Source organism: Miscanthus floridulus, chromosome 16, assembly GCF_019320115.1.
Source record: "Miscanthus floridulus cultivar M001 chromosome 16, ASM1932011v1, whole genome shotgun sequence".
In the NCBI taxonomy this organism is placed as follows: Eukaryota; Viridiplantae; Streptophyta; class Magnoliopsida; order Poales; family Poaceae; genus Miscanthus; species Miscanthus floridulus.
This window is the reverse complement of record NC_089595.1, coordinates 93,815,788-93,834,527: the sequence shown is the minus strand read 5'-3', so window position 1 is coordinate 93,834,527 and position 18,740 is coordinate 93,815,788. Positions and strand designations below refer to the sequence as shown.

The following is an 18,740-nucleotide window of genomic DNA, read 5'->3' as shown; positions in this document are numbered from 1 at the left end:
GCACGCATGGATCGAGCCGTTCAACCATCCATTCAGATCATAATGCCCCCACAACACACTATGTCAAAACTTTTTATTTTTTAAAAAAAGACGACACCGATATCAGTGCACATGGAATCGCAATGTGTCTAGAAACCGAAACACGTCTCGATGATATCTTACTACAGACACGTGTCGACGAGACATGTCTCTAATGACAAATGGACTTATTACATATATACCCGTATTAACAAGACATGATATAGGGTTGTCACTCCTCTGTAAATCTTATATATCAGTGCTACTCCCTTGGGCCCTTTGGAAAAAATAAATTGTAAATCTTATCTCTTGAGAATTCGGTTTGCTCAAATGTATATTGAAAAATTACCATATTATCGAACATAATAAATATTATTAATCATATAATATATATTATAATAAGAAATTAAAGATATAAATGATGATATTATTTTTAAAATTGGCCAACTACTAAAAAACGATATCTACGTTTTTTTTAATTTGGGAGTGATTAGTACGACAGCCACACAATTACCCCCGTCTTCTCAAGTAGCATGCGGTGCAGCATAGTACTAATACGCACAGAAGGACAATCCGGACATCCGGCGATCGAGGCGCTCCCGCGACTCGGAACAGCCGAACTCAGGCCGGCCGGAAAAGCACTGGGTACGCCGTCGGCACGGGCACCAGTTTCTCAATCTCAGGTGATCTGACTGCACTGGCGTGCTGCACCTGCACCGTACCGCATGCGTGCCGAGCAGTGAAACGTGCAGTTGTACGTACGGAGTACGTTGTACGCGTCGGTGTGGCCGTGTGGGAGTGTCTGCATACCCACTGACATGGGCCACAGTTCAGTACTGCTAGTGATCCGGCCCGTCCAATCACGGATCGACGTGACGTGAACGAACATCAGAGTACTGACGGCTGCCCGTGTGATTCACGAGAACACTTTTGATGATCAAGGATCCACAGATGACGACAGGGCCAAGCTGGTCATCGAGCTAGGTTTGGAAAGACAGAGGCTGCTATTAATTCACACGAGTATAATGCATACTCCTACTCCGTAGTATGCAGCTCGATCTACAGCGACATTACCAGCGGTAATCGCCACTGCCTCTCTTTTTTTTCAAGCATCCAGAAACTGCCGAACGGCATGGCCTGGGCGCGCGTGATGAGCTTCCATAATGTCACATCGGCCCAATTTTTTTTTAAAAAAAATACTAGCGCTATTAATCCCCAATCTAGATTGCAAAATCAGACAGGGTATCACATCGCTCAAGCAACTTGACAACAAGCTAGCTAGGGTCTCAAACAACTGGCGAAACTGTCCACTCCATGCACATATCTATCATTCGTTCTCCTCAATAATCTGCTAAGAGCAAGAGAGTTTCGCCCACTGTTTTAGTCCGAAAACATCGTCAAACATTCTACAGCCGGACGGCACTTGGTGTGCGATCTGCCACGGATGACGGCTTCCAATCGAATCCGGGTATCAGCCAGGTGGCTGGGACAGCAACACAGCAAAATAAAATCGGAACGAGGGGTCCATCTGCTTTACAACTACTGTTACTGTTCTGAGAAGAGGTTTCCTGTTTCTGCATGCACCCACGGTTTCACTCAGGCAGCAGAAGCCCGCGATGGAAGCCTGCGTGCCAGCATGTCATGTCACGCTCAGGCTCAGGCTGGTTTCAGCAGGCTCAGGTGATGATAGCTATGCTAGTGGACTACGGAATTGGAATCGAGCGCGGGCCCTGCGTGCGATGGTGGCCCGGGGTGCTTGCCGTTGCCGGCGTCGGGGCATCTCCGTGAAGCGCAGGGCCCCCCCTCGAACTCGAATGATTGAGACCAGTACATTACGGGCGCCATTAGGCCCGTTGCAAGTTGGGCGGAAATGTATCCGTCATATATGGTATACAGGGAAGCTGGAACATTCGATTTTTTATGTACGGTTAGAGCACTTGCATGAGAAATATTTGACAGTGTATTACAAGCAGAATAGGTATGTATTTTACTATAATGGGACTACTTAAGTCTAGCGATGTTCTAACCTGATGGCATAGGTAGTACTTTATACATTGTACAACGGTGGCAATGGCCGTCCAGTTGGCAAGCAGACCTTGGGATCCCGCATCTCATCAAAGGATGGATGGACAGAAGCATCAACCTGAAAATATAATCAAATATCTTTGATGAGAGAGTACTGAGTTTCAAAGCTCTCGCACATTCTCCGAACATAGAAAGGCCACCGACTCATGTCCATAACAAAGCGAACATGAGGAGATACTACTGTTTTATATTACAACTGGCATATAACTGGTTCAATCGAGGGAAAATATAAAGCTTAGTATCAATAGCGACACATGTGGCCTAATTTGGATTCGCTAATTGGTCAGTTATAATATCAAATTAGTTCTTACAACGGTGCAACGCACATTTGGTGAGTACTGAAGTAGCCTTGATACAGGCTCAATAGCCTCAGGTGGCATGCACTTACCAAAAAGCTAGACGGAAGAACAAACGCAGGTGAGCTGGTCAACTGAATACAGCTGAAATGAGAAATACCATAGAGATTAGAGATACCTAACATTGTGCCATGGAAGGGCTGCTATCTGAGGGATCCTGAAGTCAGGATATCTTGGATTGATGAACCTGATCTCTTTTCTTGTTGGAGTACCCAAATTCTTGGATTAAAGAGAAAAGGAGAAATATTTATTGTACAAAGTATCAGCGGTGATTTGATGACATAATTCGTTAGCAGATGCAAACCTTTATTATTTGCACCAGCTGACTAAGACCGCTTCCACAGGGAAACAAAGGCTGCAATTGGAGGGCTCCCTGTGGACATCAACAAAATTGTCAACAGATTAAAAGTATCTCAATTAATAGTGAGCTGATCAAATCCTAATGTCCATGGAAATCCAAAAAATGCAATTTTGTAGTTTATATAGTAATCTTTGACTTAAAAAAGACAAATATTTTACAACGGTAAAACAAAATTATTTTCCTCTCAGAAATGGTTGGCATAATAATTAGTTCGAAGCCTGGAAGAAAGGTGAAGCTAGGATTCAGATGGTATACCTGACCAATTAGAAGGTCAGCCAATACACAACCAACAGAGCAGATATCAATCGCGGCAGTAATACTCCGTAGCTCCAAATATTAGTTCAGGCGCCCTATAATGCCGCTGAGCAAATGTACGATATGTTAGGCTCGCCATGGAATTGAAATGGATATATCACTTTATTAAACCCATGAACATATTCAGCAGGAATAAACTAAAAGAGAGAAGTGCACCAATCTGCTAGCAGTCGCAAAATCGCAAATCTTAACCTGATATGTATGAGAATTGACCTAGGAAGACTAATCAAGATGCAATAAGAAATTTGTTCAGCGGTTACCGTAAAACCGAACGAAAAAAATACCTAACAGATTTAAGCAGACACGTTTTTGGCAAGACGATATGAAAACGCCACAGACCTTTTTTTTAACATTAAGAGCGACTATAATCAGTATATCGAATTTACAAAAAACGGTGAGCCATATCGTATATCAAAAAACCATGAGCAACTGTCATCGTATATCACGCGCGCCCTTGCGCGCATCGGCTCTAATGTAGAACTAAAATAGTATATAATGTTTTCAGTTTACCATTCAAATAATCTGATGCTACATAACGAAATGTAACAGTTGCAATAAAATAATCTAGCACTAATAATTCGATGACCTAAACGTCTAGAATCTAAATTAGTTTTGCATACCTTGTTGCTTGTGCACTTTTGCTGTCGACGCTAATCGGCAATCGCCGATCACCGACTGCCAGCAATGGCTAGTGCCTGTTCAATAATGCCATGAGAAATGAGCGTAAAGGCTAAAAACGCATAGAAGAGCACATGTAAGATATTCTTTGAAGGGACCTAGGGAATACCAAACTATTTCTGTGTGTAGTTCCTAAACTGCATACTCAACCAATCATGGAATGGAGCAAAACAGTTTACAACCCGCCCAAAAAATGGCAGAGAGGGAAGTAATGGTACCAATTACTGTGAGAGCCATAGAATATGAATCACAGACCAAATTTAATGCATAGGTATGGCCTAGGAATTTAAAGAAAAAAATGATGCTGATATTGTAGTTCACCAAGTAATAAATTGCCTTTCTAGTAAGCCCAACAGCTATACATCATTGGCAATGGGGTGTGTGCTCAGTAATCGAACAGCCGATAAATCGTATGAAGCAAAGACATCATTGACAATAGATGTATACTGACTACCAAATGGATAAAATGTGCAAGTAATATAACGACACAGTCACCACAAAGGCACCGAAAATAGCAAGATTCATGGAAGAATGAAATAATTATATAATCATCACTGCACAATTCCATTGTCTCAGTCTTTAAAGAATCATCATTGCACAATCCCCAAGCCTCAGTAGATGACATGAATGAAACAATCAATCATCAATGTACATGTAAGGATATCAGTTCTGCATAGGAGAACAACAGGAGACGATGGACACTGGACGACCTTGCTCGCTGCAGCCAAGAGGGTGGGGGGCACTGATCCCCATAGTGAGGAGAGGGAGTTTAGGGAAGGGGAGGGAGAAGGGGAGGGAGCGCACGCTCCCCGACTAGAGGAGGCATTGAGGAGCCCAGTGCGGAGGAATGGGGGAGAGGAAGGAGGCCACCGAGCCCCACCCACGCCGGCGTGCCGCCCGCAGGGGGCGCCATAGCCTCGCGCTCACCGCTGCCTCGGGAGGGAAGGGGAGAGAGGGAGAGTAAGGGGAGGAAGGGCAGAGGAGGAAGGAGGATGGGCGCCACCGCCATGGACCGCTCGCAGCATTCGGGCGGCGCTGGCTGCAGCGCAGCGCCACAACAGAGCAGAGGGAAGCGGAGCACCGGAACAAGACGCGCAGGAGGCAGTGGCCAGTGCCGTCATTGGCCCACGGTCCTCCACCATGCCACCAACGGCCATGGCCTCCGAAAGGTTCTTGCCTATATAGATCCGACGGGAGGACAGACGGATCTAGCCATGGAGGCACCGGATCCGCCACATCCGCCGGTGTGGGCCTCCGCTAGCAAGGAAGACCGAGCCAACAAGCCTACATCGACGTCCGTCCCTAGCATCAGTGAGGGAAGCAGAGGGCGAGCAAGGGAGAGAGCGAACCTTAACCTGCGCAGCGGCCGGGCAGCAGAGGCCAGTGGCCAGGCCTTCCACGGAAGGGCTGGCGGCTGGCCGCCGCGTTGGCTCGCTTGCGTGCCCTGGCTGCCATCGCCCTGGGCGCATCGGGAGAGAGAGGGAGCGAGCAGAGAGGAGAGAGAGAGAGGGGGAGGGCGGCCGCAGCTGCGCCGGCCCGCCCGTGCGCTCCGTGTACCGTCGCCATGGTGGCATGGATCGAGAGAGAGAGAGAGAGAGAGGAGGGCGTCGAGGGTCGGGGAGAGACGGCGATGGTTTCGTGGTGGGGGCGATGCACTGTAGCGGGCGGTGGAGCGAACACGGAGCAGTCGATCGCAGAATCGGATGGCTAGGAGAATTCGGGGCGACTGTGGACGCCAAAGTAACCTGCTTTGATATATTAGATTTGAGAGGGGTATGGTACCGATGGCAGCAGAGGGGAGGCCTAGGCCTGGAAGGATGGTATCAACAGTTTCCATTCGAGGGCAGGACGTAAAGCTACTCCTGCTGCTGAAGCCCAAGTACTACATGAAAGCAGCATCAGAGGGGGAATTTCTTTTAGGAGACGGTAGGTTTCTTTTTCCAACAGTGAAAGGCTCCATATATTCTCAAAAGCTGCGTGCTTTTCACAATTCTACCATGTCTGCTTTTGGTTCTCGCATCTGTGTAAAGAAGTGATCCTAAAGCCAAGACGTTACTACTTCTACCGTAACACTGAGAAATTAAGAAAACTAAGCGCTTGTAACACCAAGCATTTGTAGTCCAACGGTTAGGATAATTGCCTTCCAAGCAATAGACCCAGGGTTCGACTCCCGGCAAACGCATTTTTCAACGTCTTTTTGTGATCCGTTATTTTGTTAGCTCACTCGTAAAGCTTCTCCAGGAAAACATTGGCCCGACCTGTTTCTATTTCACACAGCTATCCTCTCCTGGTTTAGGAGATGGACATAGCAGTGAGTGAGGCAGTAGGTAGAAATGACTTACTTTAGTTATGTAGCGTAGAGATGGTTGAGCTAAGATTTGTATCTTAGGAGTAGATAGTTGGTGTACTCACCAATAACTATATACCTTAGGAGTAGGTAGTTAGTATACTCACCAACAACCAAGTACTTGGTAGAGGTACATCTAGAGTTGTATATATTTCATCCAAAGATAATGAAAAAACTCAGTTCAATTTGCCATATCTAGAAGCAAAGCTTTCGGCCAGCGCTAGACTTGTGCTGTGTGTGTGAGTTGTTCTCAATATTTTCTTCTACCTCTAGCCATAGTGAGTGTGCTGGTAAGCTTACTGTTTACTTGTGCAAGGCAACCGAGGGACCAACAAGTGGCATCAGAACCATACAAACGCCGTTGCTGGACTAACCGCTAGTGATGATGGACGGTTCAGAGATGGACAACAGCAGCGGCGCTGCTGTGGCTGCCTAGCCACGACAGGAGGTCATCGTGCGCACGGTGCGTGAGGTCAGCGGCACCGGTTGGCCGATGCTGACTCGCACCAACTATGGCGAGTGGGCGGTGACCATGAAGGTCAAGCTCAGAGCCCGACGGCTCTGGAATGCCATTGACAAGGGTAACGACAACGAAGAAGACTGACATGTCAGCGTTGGAGGCTATCCTCGCTGCTATGCCAGTGGAGTACAGGGAGCCATTGGGGATGAAGAACTCTGCTAAGGAGGCGTGGGAGGCCATTGTAGCGATGCGTGTCGGCTCCAACCATGCAAAGAAGGTGATGGCCTAGCTGCTGAAGCAGGAGTATACCAACCTCAAGTTCAAGGATGGTGAGTCGGTGGAGGACTTCTCCCACCGCCTACAGTCGCTCAACAGTAAGCTGAGGAGCTACAATGTCACCGTCGACGAAGAAGAGGCGGTCTCCAAGTACCTCCACTCCGTGCCGGTGAAGTACATCCAGATCGCTCTTTCCATAGACACGATGCTGGACTTGTCCACCCTCACCATTGAGGATGTAACAGGCCGTCTACGGGCAGTGAATGAGCACATGGAGCAGGCCACAACAATGATAGATAGCGGCAAGTTGCTGCTGATAGAGGAGGAGTGGGCTACCCGGATGAAGGAGAAGAAGTCCGGAGAAGCCTCCTCCAGCCGCGGTGGCGATGGCAAACGCCGCGGCAAGGCTTCTTCGGAGAAGAAGAAGAAGAAGAAGAAGAAGAAGAAGAAGAAGAAGAAGAAGAAGAAGAAGAAGAAGAAGAAGAAGAAGAAGAAGGTCAACCCTAACATCTACCAGCGTTGTGGGAAGACAGGCCATTGAGCAAAGGAGTGCCCAAATCATAAGCAGGAGAAGAAGGTTGAGGCTCATTTAGTGTAGATTGATGAGGATGATGAGGCTACTCTCCTGATGGGGATGTTCTGTGCACTGCACGACTGTTGAGGCCAAGGAGAAGGGAGAGGTGATGGCCATGCAAGGGAATAGCAAGGCTCTGAAGGCTGTCAACCTCGACGAACTGCGCACCCAAGTCCACCTTAGGACTTGTGGGCGGTGAGCAAGAGCAACGGTGGTACCTTGGACTCTGGTGCCAGCAACCACATGACTGGGCTCCAAGGCAGCCTTCTCCGAGCTTGACGGCAACATGACCAGCATGGTGAAGTTCGGTGATGGATCAAGGGTGGCGATCCGAGGGCATGGCACCATCATCTTCAGGTGCTAGAACGACGAGCACCGCATGCTAACGGATGTATATTACATCCTGCAGCTGTGTTCAAGCATCATTAGCATTGGCCAGCTGGATGAGAGCGACAACGACGGTACTGATCAAGGATGGTGTTCTCAGGATTAGGGACCGAGAGCAATGCCTTCTTGCCAAGCTGAAGAGGTCCCAAAACCGGTTGTACCTGCTCGACTTAAAGGTGGAACAACCCATCTGCTTGGCTACATAGCACACGGAGGAGCCATGGCTATGGCATGCCCGGTATGGCCATCTCAGCTTCGACGCTCTTGGTCGGCTGGAGAAGATGGTGACTGGGCTGCCTCATATCAAGCACGCTAGTGAGCTATGTGACAGCTGCTAGGTTGAGAAGCAAAGAAGGCTGCCATTCTCGAAGACGATGAAGTACCATGCGGCAGAGGCCCTCGAGCTAGTCCATGGTGACCTCTGTGGGCCGATCACGCTGGCGATGCACGATAGAAGCAAGTACTTCATCCTGCTGGTGGATGACTGTAGCCAGTTCATGTGGCTATAGCTTCTGACTAGCAAGACCGAGGCAGCAGAAGCGGTCAAGAAGTTCAAGTCACGCGCGAAGGCAGAGAGCGGCAAGAAGCTACGCGTGTTGTGCACCGATTGTGACGGCGAATTCACTTTAGTGGAGTTCGCTATGTACTGCACGGATCAGGGTGTGGTGCGACACCACACCGTATCATACTCGCCACATTAGAATGGCATGGTGGAGCGATAGAACCAGATGGTGGTCGGCATGACTCGATCCATGATGAAGGCCAAAAGCTTGCTGGCAAAGTTCTGGGGAGAGGCGATGACCACGAGGGTGTTCATCCTCAACCACGCACCAACCAAGGCCCTAAAGGGCAAGACGTCGTTCGAGGCTTGGTATGGATGCAAGCTGAATGTGTCCTCCCTCAGGATATTTGGCTGTGTCTGTCATGTGAAGAACACCAAGCCTCACCTCGGCAAGCTAGAAGACAGGAGCACGTTGATGGTGCTCCTAGGCTACGAGGAGGGCACCAAGGCATATCAGCTCTATGATCCTAAGAGAGGCAAGGTGGTGATCTCTCAGGATGTGGTGTTCGATGAGATGGTGGCCTAAAACTGGGAGGGTCCGGGCATGAGGGAAACTGGTAGCTTGAGTAGCACCTTCATCGTCGAACACTTAGTCATCCACAGTGGTGGAGACACTGGAGAAGAGGTGCCAACCACCCTAGGAGTAGTGCCGAGCGGTCCAGCAGCAATGCCGACCACTCTAGAGGGGGTGCCGAGCACTTCAGCAGCAGCGCCGAGCGCTCCAGTAGTGGAGCCGACCACTCCAGGAGTGGTGCCGACCGCTCCAGCAGTGGATCTGACCACTCCGGTAGTGGTGCTGAGCAGTCCAGCAACGATGCCGACCACTCCGGCAGAATAGAGAGGCCGAAGACCACCGATCGAGTTCACCTCCCCTCCAAGCAACATCAGCGAGTTCGTGGATGCCTTCCACGATGACGAAGAGGTGTGGTTCCGCAGGCTAGACAACATCATTGGCAATGCAGGGGCCGCAAGCCTGGTGAGTCACCTGCTTGACGATCTAGAGCTGCTCCTTGTTAGTGCTGAGGAGCCATCGACGTTTTCAGTGGCTGAACGCGACACCAATTGGCGACGGGCGATGTTGGATGAGACAAAGGCCATCGAGGACAATGGCACATGGGAGCTGGTAGATCCACCGGTGGGCTGCAGGTCGATCGGCTTGAAGTGTGTTTATAAGGTGAAGCGAGACGAGCGCGACGCCATTGTCAAGTACAAGGCTCGGCTCATCACGCGTGGCTTCGTGCAACGTGAGATCATCGACTTCGAGGAAGTCTTTGCTCCGGTGGCGTGAATGGAGTCCGTTCACTTGCTGTTGGCCATGGCAGTAGCGAAGGATCGACGTCAAGTCTGCGTTCCTCAATGGTGAGCTCACGGAGACGGTCTTCGTCAAGCAAGCTCTGGGCTTCGCCGTCAAGGGCGCTGAGCACAAGGTGCTCAAGCTACGCAAGACGCTCTACGGGCTGCGGCAGGCCCCTCAGGCGTGGAACGCCAAGCTCGACGCCACCTTGGGCGAGCTTGGGTTCACTCACTACGCTACAGAGCACGCACTCTACACGCGGCGACAGGGGAAGGAGGAGCTCATCGTCGGCGTGTACGTGGATGACTTAATCATCATTGGAGCGTGAGTAGAGGACATCGACGGTTTCAAGCGCGAGATGATGGCTCGTTTCAAGATGAGCGATCTCGGCATGCTCTCCTACTACCTCGATATAGAGGTGAGGTAGGGAAAGCAGAGCAACTACCTAGGGTCGGCAGGCCTACGTGGAGAAGCTGCTGGAGCGCGGCGGCATGGCGGAGTACAAGTCGTGCGCGACTCCGATGGAGGAGCGGTTGAAGCTGAGCAAGCACAGCACTGCTGCGAAGGTGGACGCGACGTGCTACCGGAGCATCGTCGGTGGGCTACACTACCTCACTCATACCCGATTGAACATTGCGTTTGTGGTTGGGTACGTTAGCCTTTTCATGGAGGACCCACGCGAAGATCACTGGTCGACAGTGAAAAGGTTGCTTGCGCTACATCAAGGGGATGCTCGATCAAGCGATCATCTTCCCCAAGAGTGGCGACAAGGGTGGGTTGTGGCTCACGGTCTTCAGTGAGGCACCCCCAAGGCAAAGGAAGGTGAGCCGGAGCTCACTGTCTTCAGCGATGCGGACATGGCGGGCGACATTGATGGGCGACGGAGCACCTTCGGCGTGCTCGTCTTCTTTGGAGCGGCCCCCATTGCTTGGCAGTCGCTGAAGCAAAAGATTGTGGCGCTGTCGACGTGTGAGGGGGAGTATGTCGCAGTGGCCACGGCGGCGTGCCAGGCTGTCTGGCTGCGCCGACTGCTGGGCGAGCTGACCGACGAGGAAGCTCACCCGCCAGCTTTGATGATGGACAACCAGCCCGCCCTCGCCAAGAACCATGTCCTTCACGACCGGAGCAAGCACATCGACATCAAGTTTCACTTCCTTCGGGACTGCATCGATGGAGGGCAGATCATCATCGAGTTTGTCGAGACCGGCAGACAGCTCGCTGACATCCTCACCAAGTCACTCGAACGCATGCGGTTCATGGAGCTGAGGAAGATGATTGGCATGAATGAGGTCAAGGCATCAGGTTAGTAGCAAGATTAGGGGAAAATTATTAGACATAATCTGCTGCTCATATCTCTCTCTTGACTGGTCGGCACAGCTGTCCTCTCCTAGTTTAGGAGATGGTACTGGTCGGGTCGACTGACCACTCACTGAGTGAGGCAGTAGGTAGAAATGGCTTACTTCAGCTATGTAGTGTAGAGATGGCTGAGCTAAGCCTTGTACCTTAGGAGTAGATAGTTGGTGTACTCACTAACAACTATGTACCTTAGGAGTAGGTAGTTGGTGTACTCACCAACAACCATGTCCCTGGTAGAGGTATAGCTAGAGTTGTATATATTCCATCCAAAGATAATGGAAAAACTCAGTTCAGTTTGCCACATCCAGAAGCAGAGCTTTCGGCCAGCGCCAGGCTTGTGTTGTGTGTGAGTTGTTCTTAATATCTTCTTCTACCTCTAGCCATAGTGAATGAGTGTGCTGATAAGCTTACTGCTTACCCTGTGCAGGGCAGCCGAGGGACCAACAATATATAGCGAAATGAGGAAGATTGAGGTATTCACGGTCGTCTGTATCCACGAAGTGTTTCGTTAGGAGAGGTGTATCTTAACAGGAATATGCAACGGTTCTGTATCTTCTAAAGATCTGATGGTTTTGTGGTCTTGCAATTTGCTGAAGCATGAATAGGACATGCCCTTCATGACCTGATGATATTTGTACTGTTGAACAAAGATGAACTCAGAATGAACAAAGATGCACTCAGAATGAATTCGTCCACAGATATGTTAGAGCAATGTCCCAGCAAGTGCTGGGGCACCACAGGCTGCAGCTGTACTGCTGATCGATCAGCCTCGGTCTATATAGAAATCGATGGACCTGCCTTCCATTTTCACGTGACAGGCAATAAGCCATGCCTCTATTCGATCGTGCCATTTTCATACCAACCGCACTCAAGGTTTGAGATCAAACAAATGGTTTACGGAAAGAAAATTAAGGATATGTTTGGATGTACATGTATTTATCTTTATCCACATGTGCTGAAGCGGATTGAGATGAAAGTTAGTTTAAGTTCCACCCCAATCCACTCTAACACAAATGAACTGAGATGGATACATGTGCATCTGAACTAAGGCTTAAGGCTAGTTTGGATGTGAAAACATTCATTCCCCATCAGAGTATTGGGCTGAAAGGAGATTGGGGAGATAAGAGGATATCAATTAATGTCAAAAGACCATAACAGTTTATGGCTCAGACGTTTAACCAGCGCCAAATTAAGTAATCCAGGCCCTACCAGAACAGCAAGCCTCAAACAACTTAACAGCTAGTACAGAGCAAGCACCCTTACAGCAGCAAACGTACTTAAGGCTGTCGAGCAGCTTACAAGGCAGCCAACAAGCTTAAAATGAAACAAGAGCATAAACGGAGCATACCCGGCAACTTTTTCTTGAAAACCTCCCAAAAACACCTCCTTCAACTTCTCCATCAGGGCTCGTTCGTTTCGAGCGGAACGGAGTGCCGGAACCGATCCCGACCGGAAGGCAGCTGTATTTTATACCCGTCAGCTATCACCGGGAAGCGTTCCGACCAGAAATCGACGTAAACGAACGGGCCCTCACTGGGAACTCCATGTACCACACCATTCCGCGCAATGAAGCCCGCACACTTTGGAGCGCACCGCATCAAATTATAACCAAAGAGTTTGCCAGCTCTCTGAGTTTCTCTATTTTCAAGGAAAGATCTCATTGTTTTGTCGACTAGACACAAAATTAGCTAGTTTTGTGCCAGACCAACAATATGTTGGTAATAGTCCATTTCTAAGTTTCCAAAGCTGCAGAGGAAATGCAATTGAATCAGGAATTCCCTGTCAATATAATCAAAACTACCACCAACCTCTACTTTAAGCAGCTTGGATATAGTAGCCCAAAGCTGTTTAGCCACTAGTTACACTATCAAAAAAGAGATGTTAACTAGACTCTGTTCCACAGCAAAACAAAAAACTGGGATCTTCTACTTTTCTTCTCTTACTCAAGTTATCCCTAGTCAATACTCAAGCTGGGGACAAGTAGTTTATGATGGAGTTGTCATTATTAGCAACTGTCTTCACCAATTAGCACCATGAGTATAGCGATCAGAATCATAGACAGACACTCAGATGTCAGATGGCATCTATGCTCTGTGGAACGGAGGAAGTCTATAAATTAACTTCAGATGTTATAAACTGGAACGGAGGAGCCTATGAATAAACTTCAGATGTTATAAACTGGTTAGTTGCAGTAATTAGAATGTAAGACAGTGAGATAGATGGAATAGAAATATAGTTGCAGCATACCTGCATCTTTAGTTCAAAATGGCTTCCAAGGTCAGTGTCAGTAGTTAGTTATAACCGTATCAATATCCAAGAAGCATAAAGATATGGCAAGAGAAAATAATAACAAATGAATGGACAATACAGGACTGAAGCTCTAGCCTAAATTTCTCAAAATGCTACGGAAAAGGAAGAAATCTCATGGACAGGAGGTATTTGAAATTCGTGCTGCCTTGGGCATTTCATACCATGCAGATGCAATCTTCTTTGTTGGAAAACAACCACAGAGACTGATAGACAGGTAATTGAACACCAGGTGCCTGTGGCTGCCAGCATGGCAAGGGACACCTTAAGCTGCTGGTGCTTCATCATGTAGCTAAAGCAGATCAACCAAGTCTTCGTGTCAGTGCCATCAGAACTCAGAATACCAGATGGACTTGCACAGTTGGTTGCCATTCTTGCACAGTGGTGTTGAGGAGTTAAGCGAGCGGTTCGACACATTGTGCACTGGAAAACAGCAAAACCAAGTTGTATGTCTGTTGTCTGTTTACAAAAAGATGTTATGGATAATAATAAAAGATAAACTTTGTTGAGTACTGTCGTGTTCGAACCGACTAGTAAATTTGTGATTTGCACGTTTGGTCCGGATGGTGTGCTCGGAGGACACAAGGATTTATACTGGTTCGGGCGGAATGTCCGTACGTCCAGTCTGCTGCTGCTCGTGTTACCGGCACTAGTTTGTAGTAGGGGTTACAAACAGGCAAGAGAGGGAGCAGGTCCCAAGTCTCTGACGAAAAGGTCGAACGGAGTTGAGTTTCGTTGAGCTCGTTGAGCCTTCTCCTTCGTGGAGCGTACTGCTTCCCCTTTTATAGATGAAGGGGAAGGCGCAGGTTACACGAGAGAGAGAAAAGCGAGGAGGAAGAAGGCCTCCGGAGTCGCGGCGCCCTTCATCTCCTTTTACGCGGGTCCCACCGGTCCTGTAGATGATGACAGGGGATGGCTCTACGTCGTGACCCTGTTCTTCACTAGCGCTATACGCATGGCGTCGTCAGCCGGTCGTGGCGCTTCATTCCGTCCCGACGGGAGACATGGTTAGCAGATACCCCCGCCGGAAGTCGTACAGGGATTAGGTAGCATAGCGCCGGCACGTCCGACACTGTTGGCGACATGAGTCCTCAGGTATGGCCCATCGTGGCCGCGGGTTATGTCAAGACGTGCCTACTCCCTTTCTGGTGTCAGAAGTTTGACCCTGGGTTCGTACTCTTAGACCCGTAGTAGTTGGGGGCGATACGGACCCCCAGTCGGGCGAGGCGGAATTCCCCTTCAAGGGGTCTGGCGAGGCGAAGTCCGCGCCCAAGGGGTCGGGCTAGACGGAGCCTGCACCCTCGGGGTCAGGCGTGACGGAGCCTGCGCCCTCCGGGTCGGGCAAGACGGAGCCCACTGCCCTGAGGGGGATGGCGAGACAAAGTTCGCACTCGAGGGTTCGGGCGAGACGGAGCCCGTGCCCTTCAGGGTCGGGCGAGACGGAGCCCGCTCCCTCTAGGTCGGACAAGATAGAGCCCACGCCTGAAGGGGTCTGACGAGTCGGAGCACGCGCCCTCAGGATCGGGCGAGACCAAAATGCGCTCTTGACCATCCAGGGCGAGTTAGCGTTCACGGCCATCAGCTTCCTCCTTCCAGGTGTCCCTAATACTGATACTCGAGAGTAGCCCTCAAGCCTGCGGAGGAGTAGGATACTCTTTCGAAGGCTTTTTCAGACAGGAAGGATTTTGAGGGTCTTGATCTCCCTTTGTGGACCATGGGATGTCTTGGTAGGGTCACGATTCCTTTCCATCATGTTAGGACTCTTTGGGAGCATACAACTGTGGGATTCAGGGGTCGGAAAAGATCTCTCTTGATTCCGATCCCTCCCTAGGATCCGATCGATCTGCCATTGTCATGCGACCGCGTATTCAGTCTCCTTGCGAGTCCAACTTCCCTCGAGGCCCCGCGCGTAGCAAGGGTCCAGTCGAGCGGTCAGCTCGTCTTGTGGTCGTCCTCCCTCAAGCGTTTTTTGATAAAATGGAGGGACTGAAGCCGTGCCATGTTTTTCTCGATGGACGAATCATGGTACTCGGTGAGCTGTTAACGGGCTAGTTTGAGTGGGGCCTCGACTTCCTGTTCGCGAGGGTCCGGCATGGGTCAGCTGGTGACCGACTCTAGATTCCTGACTGGCCAATCCATATAGTTCTTGGGTCTTTCGACCGGTCCCAAGGGCTCGTTGCCTTTCTTTGAAGAAAAACCATGGACCATGCTCCGACCAAGACCCAAACAAGGGCCCGGATGCCTGTGGTGCTCATGCGCCTGGGTACCGGCCGCAACGGGCCCATCCCTTACCATCCCTCACTCTAAAGGTGCCCTAGAGCAGTTGTGAACCCATTCGTGGGTCAACCTTTGAACTCCTGGGCCTTAATGAGCCATGGGAGCATTTTTAGCTCCGTATCCCTTCTTACCTGCAGCGGTTTTCGGCCCATTGAGGGGGTGAACTGCTGTTTGGCATGCCCTTCGAGGACAGTTGGGGGTGGCATGTGCACGATTCCCAGAGAGGTGATGTGACGAGGCGCGATAGGTGCGTCAATCTAGGAGGAGCAGGAGACGAGCTCGCTTGTGGTCCGTGACGTCTAGATTACGAATCGGGCGCGTGAGATCACGAGGGACGCGCTTTGCTTTGGCGTTCATCAGTCATTTATGATCGCTCGTTCTCACTGCGAGAACATCAATCTGGCGACGATAAGTCAGGGCTTCGCGCCCGGTTACTCCGAGGCCGAGTTGGAGGAGATCGAGGAGTCGGTGGCCCCCTTGGCGTAGGACCTATCTATCAAGATCGAGGATGAAGTCATCCCCCAAGGGGTTAGTTAGTTAGATAGGCTAGGCGGATGAATTTGTAAAAAGTAGACAAGTTTTTTTTAACTTTTGTTATGGCGGAACAGACTTTTGGTTCTTCTTCCTTTTTTATGTATAAAAAGGTTAATGCGTTCCGACCCTTTCCGTAGTTAAGGCTATAAAGCTCGGGGTGCGGGTGAAAAAACTCTAATCATGCTGGTGAGCAAAAATGTCATAGCCGCTGGGGCATAGGTTTCTTACGGTCCGACCAGTTTTACTCAGTGTTTGTTTCTGCAACTCTTGCTTCTAGATCTTAATGTAAAAGAGGATTGGGCGCAGATAATGTTTTTGGGTAGATATACCCCTATTAGCCCCGAGTGAGGCCCGACCCCTTGCATGTTGCTAGGGTTGGGTGTCTAAAAGGTCCTAATGGCTATAGGGGGGTGAATAGCCTATTAAAAATTTCTACAACAACACTTAACAAATATGTTAGACAATTAAATGGCGAGGCAAGTGTTGCGCTAGCCTACTAAAAAGTAAGCCACTTACCATAATTCTAGTGTCTATGATCTCTAAGCACACAATGGCTACGTCACTACACTAAGTTAGTGTGCTCTCAAAGACTAACTAAAGAGCCACACTAACCACTAGACCCAACACGAGCTTGCTCTCAAAACTAATTACACTAAAGAGCGAAGCAACACTACAAATGTAAATGCAAGGTAGATAATGTGATGATTATACCGCCGTGTAGAGGAATTGAGCCAATCACAATGGAGTCAATCAATCACAATGAATACCAAGAAATCCTTGGACAAGATAACACAAGATTTTTATCGAGGTTCACTTGCTTGCCGACAAGCTAGTCCTCAGTTGCTGGCGATTTACTCACTTGGAGGTTCATGCGCTAATTGGACATCACATGCCAAACCCTCAATAGGGTGCCGCACAACCAACACAAGATAAGGATTACACAAGCCACGAGCAATCCACTAGAGTACCTTTTGGCTCTCCACCGGGGAAAGGTCAAGAACCCGTCACAATCACCACGATCGGAGCCGAAGACAAGCACCTTCCTCCGCTCGACGATCCTCACTACTCCAAGCCATCTAGGTGGAGGCAATCACCAAGAGTAACAAACGAATCCCGCTGCGAAACACAAACACCAAGTGCCTCTAGATGCAATCACTCAAGCAATACACTTGGATTCACTCCCAATCTCACAAAGATGATGAATCTATGATGGAGATGAGTGGGAGGGTTTTGGCTATGCTCATAAGGTTGCTATGTCAATGTAAATGGCCAACAGTATGAGCTAGAGCCGGCCAAACACCTTATATAGGCGTCCCCTCGATATAGAGCCATTGGGCTCCTCATTGCACTAGTTATAGGGTGACCGGACATGACGATCAGACTAACCGGATGCTCGGCCCCCCTGCGTCCGATCATGGGATCACTACCATGTGTCATAGCTTCAAACATGCGCCATCTGATCCCAACGGTCAACTCGATCATGCGCTTCAAGTTAATGAACGATCGGACTGCACCACTGCCGAGATCGGACATGGCCGCCCAGCGTCCACTCGTGCCCTTGCCCGAGGCACCAACCGAATGACCTGACGTGCCGATGGAATGACCAGACACTCCACAAATGTGGAGTCTGGTCACTTCTAGAGAGCATCCAGAGCCACACTTTCTCGATCGGACAGCGTCTGAGGGAGCATGACCAGACTTAGTACCGGTGAGTCCTGGTTCTCACTACCGCTGAGCGCCAATAGAAATGCCTGCCACGTCACCTATGACCGAATGCAGGCCCTGCATGTCTGGTCACAAAGACTGTCATGCGTTCGGTCAACCACCAGACCTGATCCTGAGCATGACATCCATTTATAATTGACCGGACTCTGGAACCTTGAGTCCGGTCACTTCAAACTCAGCAGTCCAGTCACTATTTGATAGTGAAAAACACCTCCTTCACTTCACCAACCTCTCCACCCTTGCTCAAATGTGCCAACCACCAAGTGTATTACCTTGTGCATGTGTGTTAGCATATTTTCATAATCTTTTTTCAAGGGTGTTAGCTCTCCACTAGATATTAAATGCATATGCAATGAGTTAGAGTATCTAGTGACACTTTGATAACCACATTTCAATACGAGTTTTACCCCTCTTAATAGTACAAGCTATCGATCCTAAATGTGATCACACTCGCTAAGTATCTCGATCACTAAACCAAAAAGCTCCTATCAAGTTTCACCTTTTTCTTGAGCTTTTTGTTTTTCTCTTTCTTCTTTTCCATATCCAAGCACTTGATCATCACCATGGTCACACCATCATCATGATCTTCACCACTTGCTCCAGCATATGGAATGTGCTACATATCTCATGATCACTTTGATAAACTAGGTTAGCACTTAGGGTTTCATCAATTCACCAAAACCAAAGTAGAGCTTTTAGTGTCACTGAAGACCAAGGAGACAAATAGTGAAACCGATAAGAAAAAATGTTTTCGCATTTAGAAACATCATTCTTAATTTCTACAAGTACATGCATAGGTTAGGGGTAAAAGCGACAGTAGCTGTTCGA

At 49.2% G+C, this 18,740-nt stretch overlaps 1 non-coding gene and 1 pseudogene across 1 annotated transcript; one reads left to right on the top strand and one right to left on the bottom strand.

Annotated features, from left to right (window-relative positions):
• Nucleotides 1-639: 639 nt before the first annotated feature.
• LOC136511040 (shaggy-related protein kinase GSK1-like) lies at nt 640-5,268 on the bottom strand (annotated as a pseudogene).
• A 654-nt stretch (nt 5,269-5,922) lies between these two features.
• Nucleotides 5,923-5,995, top strand: TRNAG-UCC (transfer RNA glycine (anticodon UCC)). Its single transcript has one exon. It is a non-coding gene; the product is annotated as a tRNA-Gly (tRNA).
• Nucleotides 5,996-18,740: the final 12,745 nt, after the last annotated feature.